Raw genomic sequence first — 14,386 nt, forward strand, 5'->3', positions numbered from 1 at the left:
TGCGTATCCAGCTGAACATGCGGCCTCCAATCTGAGTAGCTTCTAATGCGTCCAAAATGGCCTGATGCGTTACGTTGTCGTAGGCGCCCTTGATGTCCAAGAATAGTGCCGCAGTCAATCTTTTCAAGTTTTTTTGGTGCTGGACGGACGATACAAGGTCAACCACATTGTCAATGGAAGAGCGGCCACGTCGAAACCCAGACATAAATGCAGGGTAAATTTGGTATCGCTCCAGGTACCATTCCACGCGTGTTAACAGCATTCTTTCCATGACTTTCCCGACACTGCTGGAGAGTGCAATTGGTCGGTATGCTGAAATGTCGAGTGGTGATTTTCCCGGTTTAAGGAGTGGTACGAGACGACTGGTCTTCCATGCATTAGGAACTGTGCCCTCGCACCATGACTTGTTGTATGTGTCCAGAAGAACCCGTTGTTACGTTTCGCCTCCTTCGTGAGAAAAAAATCGGCGTGGTAGCAGCGGAATGCCGATGAGTCGCGAAAGGCATGCGGGGTAAACGCCTGAATTAGCCACGGAAGCGGCGTCGGTCATCCACCCCGCATCTGGCCAGCCAGCTCTGCAGTACAGAAAGAAGCTAGCTACCACGTTCGGCAGTACTGGACATTCCAAGGGGCACATCAAGTTGACAGCAGCAACCGTCTTCCAGGGAGAAGTGGTCAACGACCGTTTCCCCTACCCCGAGCACGTGCGACCACATGAAAGGCGCAGGAATGCTGTTCGAGAGCATTCCAGAATCTGCGCGACGCAGAGTGCATCCTTCTCTCCCAACACGTGACGGGGACGTGTTCCCTAGAGTGTGTGTGTGTGTGTGGGTGCCACAGTGAACTTTCAGGACCCTCCTTTCCCGACAAGCCCGCCCCCATCTAGGGAGCCCAGGGACAAGGAAGGATATAAAACTCGGCGCCTTGGACGGCCGAGTAGCTCCTGACCATCTGAGCTCATCGACATGTAGCTTTGCTCCTTGTTTGCGAGACTTTCTGAGAGTTCTCCCAGTTGCTGTTTGTATATATGTAAATTCCCTTGTATAAAGTTCTTCTTCTTGTCTTTCCCTCAAACCTCGTCTCCGACCTCTCTCATCCCCTCTTCGGCACGACCATGCTACCTGATCTTTAATAACTGGTTGCCAGCGGTGGAATCGAGTCAACGGACGTCAGCGGAGAGACGTGGTCAACGGTTTGCTGAGCAGCAGTTCGGCGAGTCGGGAGCAGTGCAACAGCCCTGTGTGATGACTGGTTGCCTGCAGCGGAACGACTGCGCTGGGTTCTTGGCTGCGAGGTTTGGTGAGTGCGGGACTTTCCTCTACTAAGTTTTGCCAGGCTTTTGTTAAGTGTCAGAAACAGAGCTGGTAATTGGGATTGTCGTTGCTGCCGGGTTAGTGCGGCAAGACAATAGGGGCAGTAGAGAAAGCAGCACTCGGAGCGGCCATGGATTTGAAATCGTTACGCAAACCGAAGTTACTGGAACTTGCAAGAGAGTTGGGTCTGGATGTCTCAGACAAACTCAGAAAACCAGAGCTGCTGAAGGCTATTCTTGCGTTGGAGGCTGAAGATGACGAGCTCGCGGAATGCCTTGAGACCATTGAGGAAAGGGAAATGGCAAAGAGTGAATTGGCAAAACAAGAGAAAGAGGAATTTGAACGTAGAGAAAAACTAGATAAAGAGGAGCAGGAGCGACAGCGGGAAATCAAGCATAAACTTAACGCGATCAGAAGTATAAGAACGCGATCTCGGTTAAGTATGTTCAGAAAAGGGGAAAATTTCAGTACTTTTCTGGAAAATTTTGAGAAAATTTGCAAGGAGGAACAGCTGGATCAGGGTGATTGGCCAATTGTGTTGATGGGAGTCCTTCCGTGTGAAGCCAGCAACGTATTAGCGCGGTTGTCGGACGAGGATGCCCACAACTATGCGATAGCTAAGAGTGAGCTTTTCCGGCACTTTAGACTATCCGCAGAGGTCGAATTCACGAGCCAAATTGGCAATGGTCAGCTACCTCGCGAGAGTGTCAGGGACCGAGTTGCGAGCTCAGCTCAGTCGCCGGAGGACACGGCTGCTGCTCATAAGTGGCGGTATAGGACAGGTTTGGTCCAGGAAAGGCAGGCCACTTCAGCAGCGTGGACCGAGGATCTCGGTAGAAAAACTAGCGAAAGGTGCAAATCCGCAAGCCACAAGGGCTCAAGGGAGAGTTTGGGCACCAGTGCTAGGAACAAGGAAAGGTGCAATACGGTAGTTGCGAGCTCAGAAGCGCATGCACTTTCCGGGATGGAGGCGGATTTCTGCGGTAAAGGGGTTAGTACCCTGGAGAAAAACGCCGAAGGTCTCAGTGATCAGGGAAATGTAGTCCTTGGGTCACGTGAGGAAGGTCCTCACGGGAATTTAGTGAAGGCCGTGTCTAATAGGATTCAAGAGCAAGCTGTGAGTCGCAGCAATCCCGTCAACGACAAAGCCGAGCAATCTGCTTCGTTAGCGAGCACAGACAACGCTAATACGGGAGAAGCGACCGTCTCTAGCCCTGGGGCAAAAGCTGCTTTGACAAGTGAGGTTGATGCTTCTGCTCAGGAAGAGACTAGTGAGCTTGCGGGCCAGAGCAGTCAGGGAATCAAGGGAGACCCTCCTTCGATGCGGCTGGCGAACAGTAGTAGCCAAGTATTGGACACAGCGCTTTGCTGTAAGGAGAGCGACTGCGAATCACCCGAGTGCACCGCTGAAACCCAAGGGCAGATCGCAATGTTAGCCATCGAGTGTGGTTTAGATCAAGTTGCAGGCCAGGGAGTTAGGGTCGCAGGGTCGATTAGTAAGCCTCAGGAGAGCAAGTTATGCTCAGACGAAAGTAAGGTGCCGTCAGAACAGTTGGATGCTGCGATGCGCAGTGCCTCACCGAAAGCACGAGCCGATAGTTGGAATTCAAGAGAGAAATGCGGCTCGGTGCTGCGTCGAAGAGCAGAGGCGAAGGGTGAGGTCACTGCAGGAAAGGGAGGCGCGCAGGAGAAAACAGTCAGGGCAGTTTCTGGAAAGCGGCCGCGCTCAAGGAGAGCCAAGCCAAGGGGTAGACCGCAGAAAAAGGACGAAGGACGGGCCCAAAACATTGTAAGGGTTAAGGCCGGTCAAAAACGTAATCGTCGGAAACTGCCACCGCGACACTCTAGATGCGATAGGCACCGTACGAAGGCCAGGTTGCCTAGGCGAGTTAATACAAAACGAAAGCCACCTGCCCGATTGTGGAGACACTGCAGAAGTTGTTGCGGAACGAGTAAAACTTGCAGCGGGCCAGAGAGAAGCACGCATTGCTACCTCACGAGGGAACGCAGCAGAACGCGCTCCAGTGAAAAAAAAGAAACGAGGGAGTTTCCGAAATCGAGACAGAACACGCAGGCATTTCTTTTATACACGACCGTCACCCCCTCGCTGCTCGGACGTTGGAGACGCGCGGGCGGGGTGCGGAACTAATCGTTGTTGCAGGGAGTGTGGAGCTCTCAGGTGTCTACGCGCAGTTAGGCCCCTCGATTTTTGTCGGTTGTCGGCAGCTAAAGCCACTGTCAGTCTGCGACCGCGCAGGGCGCGCCTGAAGAATGGGCAACCCCTTCGAGTCGCGAAGTGGATAGTTAGCAGCATAGTCTAAGAATGAGTCGATGCTGTTTGCTTTTTCTTTTTTTTCATGCAGAAGGAAAAAGTTTCGAGCATATATAGTTTTGAAATGCTCTTTGTTAGTTTTCGCAGCAGCGGTATAGTGTTTCTTTTATGCAATGGGTTTTGCACCATGCACTTGTGGTAGCGTCCGCTGACACGCGGAAGTGCTAGTAAGATGGGCCATTGCGGGTCAATAGCATAAGCGCCTGGAGTCGCTTTGTTTTTATGGCATTAGGAGAATTAATGTGACTTTGGCTGCGGTGTTGAGTGAATCTTTGCAGGGTTATGCAAGGTTAGGGTACTATGCTGCCATGTAGAATGAAAGGGAAACAAGCTTGTTCGTAATTGTCGTGATCATTACGAACTGACCTACGTTACAAAAAGGGGAGTCTCCAAGGTAATGCCGATGGCTTAATTCGAGGCCCCTAACGCAAGAATAAGCATCAAAGTTGCTGCTTACTGGTGTTTTTTTTCCTGATATAGGCTTTTGAACATATCGTTTTTGCTTTTTTGTTTCAAAGTGAGACGGGTTTTGCAGTGTAATGTTCGGATTTGTGGACACTGAGTGCTGCTGGACTACTCCCAGGGATTAAAGGATTTAATGACTGAATAAGAGCGAAAGGGCCTGGCATTGCTTAGTGTGGATTGTGTCGTGCTTGCTGACTGACCGGTTGGGTTTTCGGCGTAGTTCTAACGCTAGCAGGGAACCGGTCATTTTGAAGTCACGTTGCAGTGCCCTTTGTGAACCTGAACGTGCGAAGGAAGCCTTCGAGGTGCGCTGAGCTCAAGAAGCAACGAGAGATGACCGACTCCAGTTAAAAGCAGCCTCGAGCGACATCCCTCCGGACAGCGGATGCAGTCCCCTGTCCATCGGGATCTCCTTCTCCCGGCGGGGCAGTCTGTTACGTTTCGCCTCCTTCGTGAGAAAAAAATCGGCGTGGTAGCAGCGGAATGCCGATGAGTCGCGAAAGGCATGCGGGGTAAACGCCTGAATTAGCCACGGAAGCGGCGTCGGTCATCCACCCCGCATCTGGCCAGCCAGCTCTGCAGTACAGAAAGAAGCTAGCTACCACGTTCGGCAGTACTGGACATTCCAAGGGGCACATCAAGTTGACAGCAGCAACCGTCTTCCAGGGAGAAGTGGTCAACGACCGTTTCCCCTACCCCGAGCACGTGCGACCACATGAAAGGCGCAGGAATGCTGTTCGAGAGCATTCCAGAATCTGCGCGACGCAGAGTGCATCCTTCTCTCCCAACACGTGACGGGGACGTGTTCCCTAGAGTGTGTGTGTGTGTGTGGGTGCCACAGTGAACTTTCAGGACCCTCCTTTCCCGACAAGCCCGCCCCCATCTAGGGAGCCCAGGGACAAGGAAGGATATAAAACTCGGCGCCTTGGACGGCCGAGTAGCTCCTGACCATCTGAGCTCATCGACATGTAGCTTTGCTCCTTGTTTGCGAGACTTTCTGAGAGTTCTCCCAGTTGCTGTTTGTATATATGTAAATTCCCTTGTATAAAGTTCTTCTTCTTGTCTTTCCCTCAAACCTCGTCTCCGACCTCTCTCATCCCCTCTTCGGCACGACCATGCTACCTGATCTTTAATACCGTCGAGCCTCTTGGCCAAGGTTGGCGAGCGCGGAGTATGTCACACCATCGGGCCCCGGCGATGACGACCTTCTGCAACAAGCCAGCGCAGCGTCAAGTTCCTCCATGGAGAACAAGTTATCCATTCGTGAATCCCGCGAGGGTGGAACATCACTACAGTGCAGCGTTGTGGATGGGTTCGGTTGGCCTGTTATCCTTGCGCAAAATTCTTCGGCTACCGCGACCTCGCTGCGTCTTTGGTGGAGCGCGAGGGATTTAAACGGGTGGCGCTGTTGAGGGGACGTACGAAGGCCACGGATCACATTCCAAACGCGTGACAAAGGCTTTCGTGGGTCAAGTGTCTCGCAAAATGTTCTCCAACGTTGTGTCTGCAGGGCTTGAATTCTGCGCTGGATTTTCTTCTGCAGGCGTCTTGCATCTCTGAGGTCTAAGCGCGACTTTGTGCGTCGGTATCTGCGCTCTGCCCTGCGTCGTAGTGCCCGCAGTTGTTGTAATTCAATATCAAAGTCGGTGTACTTTGCGACGGGGTTGTAGCAACACGTTGCGCTCTCCATGACCTCCTTAATTTTTTGTTCAAGACCTGTCGAGAATCCTTCCATGCATGCATCCTCCATACGCGCTTTAAAAACTGTCCAATCAATGCGCTGCATACGTGTGGCAGAACGGGACATGCAATGGCCGGTAAAAATCAGGTAGGTTGGGATGTGGTCACTGCCATGGGTTTCTACATCCAAAAACCATTGGACGTTGTTGGTTAGGCATCGCGAAACGAAAGTCAAATCTCGAATATACGTCGGGGTTCCGTCATTTAGGCACTGGAGGCCGTGGTCAGAGGCGAAGGAGACGAGTTTCCTTCCACTAAGGTTCATCCTAACGCCTCCCCACATGGTGTGGTGAGCATTGAAGTCACCTATAATCACCCATGGACCGGAGGTGGCTTGCATCAAATCACTCAACCTTTTTTCGTCAAAGCGGCTTGTCGGCGCCACGTACACAGCCAAAAGCGTAAACGTGAGGTCACGGCTCTTCACTGTGAGGCAAACATACTGGTTGTCATTGTGTGGGGGAACCGAATGATGCACATATGTAAGTTCACGTCGAATGTAGACGATGACTTTGCTGGTTCTGTTGCGCGTGGGCGAAGTAAAAGCTTCATAACCGGATAATCGCAAAATGTTGGGTAGATTCGGTTCACAGATAACAAGAATGGGGAAGCGATTTTCATAAACATAATTTCGAATATCTGAAATCCGGGACTGGAGCCCGCGGGCATTCCACTCAAAAATAAAAGCTTGCTTGACTTTCTTCGTAAAAGATTGTTCCGGGGGAGCCATGGTGCCTTCTAATGAAGTGCTGCAAGAACTGGCTGTAGCGCGTCCAGTACTTGCAGTGCGTTGTGTGCTGCTGGCGTGCGCAAGCCGGACAGCAGAGCACGCATAACATTCATCAGATAATATTTTGTTTACCATAAGACGTGTCGAGCAACATGCATAAGCCATTTTTACCCCTTTGAGAACAACCGAGCCAATACCAATATGTTCCAACAAACAATAGAGTATTTCATGAGGCACCCGATCAAATGCTTTTTCAAAGTCAATTTGAACCATAGCCACTTTCTTATTTAAAGCATCGCAGCACTCGAGCACGCTGCGTGCAACATGAATATTTTTAAATACGCTTCTTGTTTTTATTCCACACGTTTGGTGAGGTCCTACAATATCCTTTATGACATATTGCAATCGCTTAGCTAACACTTTCATCAGAATTTTATAATCAACGTTTGTTAACGTGATCGGTCTATAGCTTGTTACTTTTGCCAGCTTGGCAGGGTCATCTGTCTTAGTAATTAAGACCGTATGAGCAATGCTAAACGAAGGTGGCAGCCTACCAACTTCAAAACACTCTTTGAAAAGCTTATAGAGCATAGTGGCAAGGTCACATTTAAAGCTCTTATAAAAGGCCGCAGTCAAACCGTCAGGTCCCGGCGACTTTCCGGCATTCAATTCATCAATTGCTGTCTCTATTTCCTTAATACTTATTTCGTTCTCTAGTTCTTCAGTAATCTCACTGCCTAATATTGGCATAAGTGGCAAAAAGTTTTCCCGGAACCCTTCTTCACTTGGTGCTTTGCGTGCAAACAGCTCACGGTACTGTTCCACGAATGCACTCGAAATTCCACTTTGTTCACTGAGGGTTTGTCCTTTGTATTCGATAACTGATATCTCGTTTGACCGCGCGTATCGCTTTTCATCTGAAAGCGCGCGTTTTGTAGGCATTTCACCAGTAAGCCATTTTTCCGTGCGTGCTCTTATCGCTGCCTCTCTGTACTTCTGAGCATCTAAAGCTTCTAGCCTAACTTTGACGCCTTTTAGGTCATGCATGAACATGCCCGGCGTTTTTTCCTCTTCGCGCCCTAAATTCGTCAAAAGTTCACGCAGTTGCTTTTCTTCTTTTCTTTCCTCATATTTTCTTATGGTTGAACGCTCAATGGCATAGATTTTCACCTCCTGCTTAAAGCATTCCCAAGATTCAATACATCCTGTTTCACTGTTATTAAACATATCCATGATTTCCTTAACTTCTCTTAAAAATATGTCGTCTTCTATAAGCCTTGAGTTTAGTTTCCACATATCCCAGTTCATTTTTGCTTTACGCTGCTTCCTTCCTCCCAAAGTTACCGTAACTAGGCAGTGGTCACTAAATGACACTTGCTTCACTTCATACTGCTCACAGGAAGGTGAAAACTCCGGCGACACATATATTCTGTCCAGTCGTGCGTGGCTGCTACCTTGAAAATGCGTAAAATGCACGTGATTCTGACTCTTCGCCAGACCTATTACTTCCTCCAAGCTGCACTCGTTGAGGACACTCTTCAAGAAATCAACACTCAGGTCTTTTACATCCTTTACATTTGAACGATCTTTAGGGTCCAAAACACAATTGAAGTCTCCCAATAGTATTAGCACTCGACTGCAATCAAGGAACGAGGCTAACTGTTCAAAAAAACCGCGCCGTTCCTTTTGTATCGTGGGAGCAGGACAACAACCCTCACCGCGAATGTTTCATATGTGGAGTCACACACGATAAACCGCCCCCTTGCACAAGTTATTTGTTCCTCTACTATGCCTATGTTTTTCCTCAGGAAAAGACGGCATCCCGCCGACAAACCAGCCGCATGGCTTACACAAACATTGAAATGCGAACGAAAACCAAGCACCATGTTATCTGTTTGCTGCTCATCCTCAACTTTTGTTTCTTGAACAGCCGCGATATCTAGATCTAACTCCCCGAACAGTCGGTTCAACTGCACTTGCTTACGCTTCGAGGCAAGCCCTCGTACCATCGGGGACAAAATTTTGCGGGACGTCGGAGCGGCGTTTTCAAGCTGCCTCTGCGCCACTACGCGGCGCAGCGGCCGCGTCGAGGCTGTGATGGCCGATGATTAGGCGCATGCGCGTCCTATATATTCCTCCGCTTGCCTGTCTGATAGCTTGTTTCGCGTGAGTAGCTGGTTTTTCTGAGCTTGGCCGCCGGCGGCCGCTTTTCGCCGCTTGCGCTCGTCAGCCGCCATATGGCCGCCGTACTTCGCGCGCTGCCCGGCGACATCGATGACGGTGCGCATTCACGGCGCCCGTCGCATTTATGTAACTTTTTTGTTATGGAGAGAAATAAAGCGCCGTTTTTTCCTTCATTTCACTAATCGTTTGTAACTTCGTGCCTACGTTGGAGGACGGGTTTGTTCTGCTGCGTGTTAGGACCACTTTCTGACGCAACTTAACGGCAAGCGTGCATCGTAACCACTTCATAAATATTCTGGCGCTGTAAAGTGCAAAGAAAGGTGGCAATTCTTTCACAACAAAGTTATTGCCAAAAAAGAAAAAAAAGTGGACATAAACAAAACCGCAATCCAGGCGTCCATCGCAGAAGTCACGCTTACGAAACGCCGCAGCATCTATTTGTATAAAAGACTTGTAAAGGACGAAGCCTTTCCTACTGTCTTGATGGCCACCTGTTAATTATCCGCGTTGGTTGGCATTCCCAAAGTGCGACCTCAAATAGTAAGCTTTTTATTAAGCCCCATGCATTTTCTATGGTGTCCGTCTGGCCTTCCGGTGACCGTGCTAGCTGCCGCACACCACGACTTCCATGAGCAACCATCACTCTCTGCGAAGTGTGCGCAGGACCTCTGTCCCGCTGAAATAGAAAGCATTTAACCCACAATAGTCCGCCAAGGACGCAAGGCAGGACACGTTCTCAATATTGTTCACGTAACAACGCAAGGGTCCATCGATTGTCACTATAGAGGTCTGAGCCCTCTCACCGACTTACGGCTCAGACAGCCTCTCCTTAAAAAAAAAAGTTACATTAATGCGACGGGCGCCGTGAATGCGCTCCGTCATCGCTGTCGCCGGGCACCGCGCCGACTACGGCGGCCATGTGGCGGCTGACGGGCGCAAGCGGCGAAAAGCGGCCGCCCGCGGCCAAGCTCAGAAAAACCAGCTACTCACGCGAAACGTGCTATCAGACAGGCAAGCGGAGGAATATAGGACGCGCATGCGCCTAAACATCGGCCATCACAGCCTCGACGCGGCCGCTGCGCCGCGTAGTGGCGCAGAGGCAGCTTGAAAACGCCGCTCCGACGTCCCGCAAAAATTTTGTCCCCGATGGTACGTTCAGAGTGCCAAATTTTAGCGGTTTCTTCAAATAAGCCATAGCGTGCACACAGCAAACAAACAACAGTGACTAAAGCTCACTGCTTCGGCCTCTCGTCGCGAGGTAGCGACGAGGACCGCGACAAGTCTAACTTGCCTTTCTTGGCTCCCTCCCCTCTCCAATGCCTTTCTAGCCGACTTAGTTCTCGTTCCGTAGCCGGTGCCTTTTCGTAGTCACGAGGTCGCTTAATGGAAGCGACTGTCGCATCCATCGGCGCCTCGGAGTCGTGGTCGCCTGAAGTGCTCTCCCTCGTTGGCTCTTCTGGCGCCGCAGCAGCATCCGCCTTCTTGCCAGTCGTTTCTGCAGCGGGGTCACCTTGTGTCTTCTCGTCGCCAGCGGGCAGCTCCGGCTGCTGGGAAGCAGGGCCGTCGCTGAGTCCTGAAGGGGGCGGGGCTCCGGCGTTCTCCAGTTTCTCCTGGTCCATGAGCAGCTCGCTGCCGTCGTCTAGCGGCGGAGCAGTACCCGTGGCCACACGCGCATACGTGCGAACGCATCCTTCCCGTTCGTGTCCGAAGGCGTGACACAAACTGCATTTTGGCGTGCGGCAGTCGCGTCGAATATGTCCCGTCCTTTTGCACCGTAGGCATATTGGTGGACGTCCAGGCACCACCACTAACACTTGTCCTCCGTAGAACTTGAGCATGTGGGGCAAATCATCGATAGAGAGCCCCTCCTTCAGAACCATACGCACCAGACGGGTTGTCGATTCGACGTCTTCGAACCCGGGACCGCTCCACTGCTCGTGGTTGACGTCTGTCACCTCTCCAAATTCTTCAAAAGCCTTCTGCACAGAATCATTCGACACGTAGAAGGGCACCCAGTGCACCCTGAAGGCCAACTCACGTTTGTTGGGGTCTATGACCGCACAATAGCGTTTTTTCACTTCAGGTGCTCCTTCTGTCAGCAGTCGTTCCTTCGCTTCTGCAGTTTTCAGCTTCAAAATCCACACATGCGACATTTGAAAGGCCCCAATGCCAGCCACGAAAGGTAGAACACCGGCAGTTTCTAAAGGCTCACAAAAATCCTGTATGCGATAAGGCCGCCCGGCAATATTGCAGTGAAGGAAAACCGCTGTCTTCATTGCGTCTCCCGAAGGCAGCGTAGGCAAAACTAAGCGATAGCCCACTGGTGGGCGTCGCTCACCGAAACCTCGGTCAGACATGACCGATAACGAAGCGCGCTCAGAGCTTCCCATCACACGACCGTCTCCCACGGAAGCCGGAAGTGGAATGCCGCTCGGCCATCCGACATTGTCGCCACACCCGATTTTACAAATAAATAAATTGGATGCACGAATAATCAAGAAAAAATATGTGTCAGAAGTGGGATTCGAACCCACGCCCACATTTGTGGACCAGAAGCCTCGTTTAAGCCCACATCCCGCAGGCAAGGATTTTAACCTTGACTCTGGCGCCTTAGACCGCTCGGCCATCCTGACACTGTCGCCACACCCCATTTTACAAATATATAAATTGGAAGCACGAAGAATCAAGAAAAATATGTGTCAGAAGTGGGATTCGAACCCACGCCCACATTTGTGGACCAGAAGCCTCGTTTGGCCCACATCCCGCAGGCAAGGAGTTTAACCTTGAGTCTGGCGCCTTAGACCGCTCGGCCATCCTGACTTTTTTTTTTCTTTATTGCCTGGCTTTGACACAAAAAATTGCACAAAACAAACTATCAACAAAAGACAATAAACGCTATATACACACCACACATGCTCAGCCAGCATGAGTCTGGCGTCGTCAATTTAAAATTCACTCAAAGTACAGAGCGGCTCTAGCCTTGAGAGCCACTCCGGAGGCTCCGCAGCGGCTTTCTTAATGGCCAGAAACATGTGCATGCTTTCGCGAAAGTAAATCCTGGCAGGTCTTGCGTCTGGGTCACAATGACAGCCTGCCATTCTGGAGCGCCATATACAGTGGAGGCCTGTCAGCATTATTAAGTCAAAAGGCACCCCATCCTCATTTTCAACGCATAAGTACCGGATGCCATACGGGTCTAGTGGAAATTCTTTCTTTAGGGTTCGCTGCAATACATCCCAAAAATAGACCCCTTCCCAACAGTGTAAAAATACATGGTCTATTGTTTCCGGCTTTCTGCAAATTAAACAGTGAGATCCCCAGGGTAAAAACAATTCCTTTCCCTCTAAAAATTTTTTAACCGGTAAGGTCCCGGTGTGCCACTTAAAAAAGAAGGTTTTTGTTCCAGGCGGCACCTGCATTTTTTTAACTCTCTTTAAAACATCTTTGCCTGGGCCTCCACTGTACAAGGCCCTGTACAAGGGCTCAGGGAATACTACATCGCACAAGGCACGGTACAGTTTCTTTCGTTTCACAATGGACAGAAAGTCATTGGAAAACCGCGCGGTAAGAAACCTTACACTGGCAAAGATTTCCCGGTAAAAACCGGTGACCCTAGTATACACCTCAGCAGTTCTGACTATGTACTCTGGAAGTAGATGCCGCAGCCTAACTTGGCATACGGTACGCAAAAAAGGGTCTCTGGTGTCCCGAAAAAACAAAAAACGATTGACCAGCTGTCGCAAAAACAAATGGCCCAATCCCAACCCGCCGTCTTGTACCCGTCGCAACAGGTTGGTCCGGCTGCAGCACTCCCATTCAGACGACCAGATAAAGACGGCGAAAATTCGGTGTAGCTTTTGAATACTTAACCGTGAACAGTGCAACACCTGCATTACGTACCAGAGCCTGCTGATAAAAAACAGGTTGCAAACAGTGGCTCTGGCGAAAATCGACAAGGTCGTTCCTTTCCACTTATCAGCTCTCTCCCGTGTCTCTTTGACCTGTCCTGTCCAATAATGTTCACTGTCACGGTAAGCATCGAGCGGAACGCCCAAGTACTTATCTGGTGTTGTCGTCCACGGCACACTAGCAAACCGTTCAGGCGTAGATGCCCACCTTCCATGCCAAAGCCCGAGGCACTTCGACCAGTTAACCCCGCTGCCTGTAGCTTGGCTGAAATCGCGTACACATTGAACAGCCTCGCTTATGCCTCCCTCGTCAACGGCAAACACAGCAATGTCATCAGCGTACGCCAAGAGCTTCACTTCGGCTGCTTGTAATCTGAATCCGGTAATACTCCTGTTTTTCAGTATCTTTAAACAAAGGGTCTCCATATAAATACAAAATAAAAGGGGGCTGAGGGGACAGCCCTGGCGCACCGAACGCTGCACGCTAATGGGGGCCCCCAGACTCTTGTTAACGATCAATCTCGTCGTGCAGTTCCGGTATGCCAGGGCCACACCCTCGCGAATAACAGAACCAACGTTAACATGGCCCAATACTGCAAACAAAAGTTCATGGGCAACGCAGTCAAAAGCCTTTTCTAAATCTATCTGGAGCATAGCTACCTGATCATCAGTCTCATCACAACATTCTAATACACTGCGCGCAACGTGGATATTTGTAAAAATGGACCGCCCTTTAATCCCGCAGGTCTGATGCGGACCAACTAATAAATGGATCACGGTCTGCAACCTTCGTGCCAAAACCTTCATGTAAATTTTGTACTCGACGTTAGTGAGTGCTATGGGTCGATATGCTGCTACCAGTCGTAATCTGTCTGTGTCGTTCGTTTTCGGAATCAGCACAGTATGGGACGAGCCATAGGACGGAGGCAGTGATTTTAGTTTAAAGGCTTCATTAAAGATGTCTGTCAAGACCGGGGAAATTACATGCTTAAATTCTTTGTAGAATGCCGCGCTGAACCCGTCCGGTCCAGGCGACTTACCAGGGTTTAGACTGTCTATTGCTTGCTCAACTTCCCCTTGATTTATCTTCTGCTCTAATCTGTCTTTAGTTTCGTCGTCCAGGCGCGGCATCTCGGCCAGAAACGCCCCCTTAAAAGTGACAACGTCTACCGGATGCAATGCGAAGAGCGCCTGGTAATGCTCGAAAAAAGCTGCTTTGATATGATCGATGTCTGTTTTAGAAACACCTCTCCATTCTATTTCGTTTATGTGGTTTCTTTCGGCACGGGCTTTTTCTAAACCAAGCGCTCGTTTCGTTGGCGCTTCCCCTGCGGCCATGTCTTCTGCCCTTGCACTCACCAGCGCTCCCCGATAACGTTCTTCTTCGATAAGCTGTAACTTTTGTTTGGTTTTCCTTATGTCTTCTATCCATTTACCAGGCGCTCGGCATTCCTGTTTTATCATCTTCTGAAGCAGTGCCTTTAGCTCCATTTCCTCTTTTTTTGCTTCATGACGTATACAGGTGGCTCTATCTATTGCTTTTAATTTTAAAGTTTCTTTAGTGAGCTCCCACTGCTGCCAAATCCTCATGTTACTACTTGGTTCTCTTTTTGCTATTTCTTCCCTTACAGCTCGGTTATAAAATTCGTCCTGGAGTAGCTTCTCATTTAACTTCCACATTTCCTATGAAAAACCATTCCCCTTCTTAATGAAT

General features: G+C 50.1%; 2 non-coding genes across 2 annotated transcripts; both read right to left on the reverse strand.

Moving 5' to 3' along the window:
- Positions 1 to 11,273: 11,273 nt before the first annotated feature.
- TRNAL-CAA (transfer RNA leucine (anticodon CAA)) lies at positions 11,274 to 11,397 on the reverse strand. The gene is made up of 2 exons: positions 11,360 to 11,397; positions 11,274 to 11,319 (listed from the first exon to the last, which is right to left on the reverse strand). It is a non-coding gene; the product is annotated as a tRNA-Leu (tRNA).
- Positions 11,398 to 11,461: 64 nt separating this feature from the next.
- TRNAL-CAA (transfer RNA leucine (anticodon CAA)) lies at positions 11,462 to 11,584 on the reverse strand. The gene is made up of 2 exons: positions 11,547 to 11,584; positions 11,462 to 11,507 (listed from the first exon to the last, which is right to left on the reverse strand). It is a non-coding gene; the product is annotated as a tRNA-Leu (tRNA).
- Positions 11,585 to 14,386: the final 2,802 nt, after the last annotated feature.

The sequence above is a fragment of the Amblyomma mixtum genome, chromosome 1 (genome assembly GCF_055824585.1).
Source record: "Amblyomma mixtum isolate Tamu chromosome 1, ASM5582458v1, whole genome shotgun sequence".
NCBI lineage: Eukaryota > Metazoa > Arthropoda > Arachnida > Ixodida > Ixodidae > Amblyomma > Amblyomma mixtum.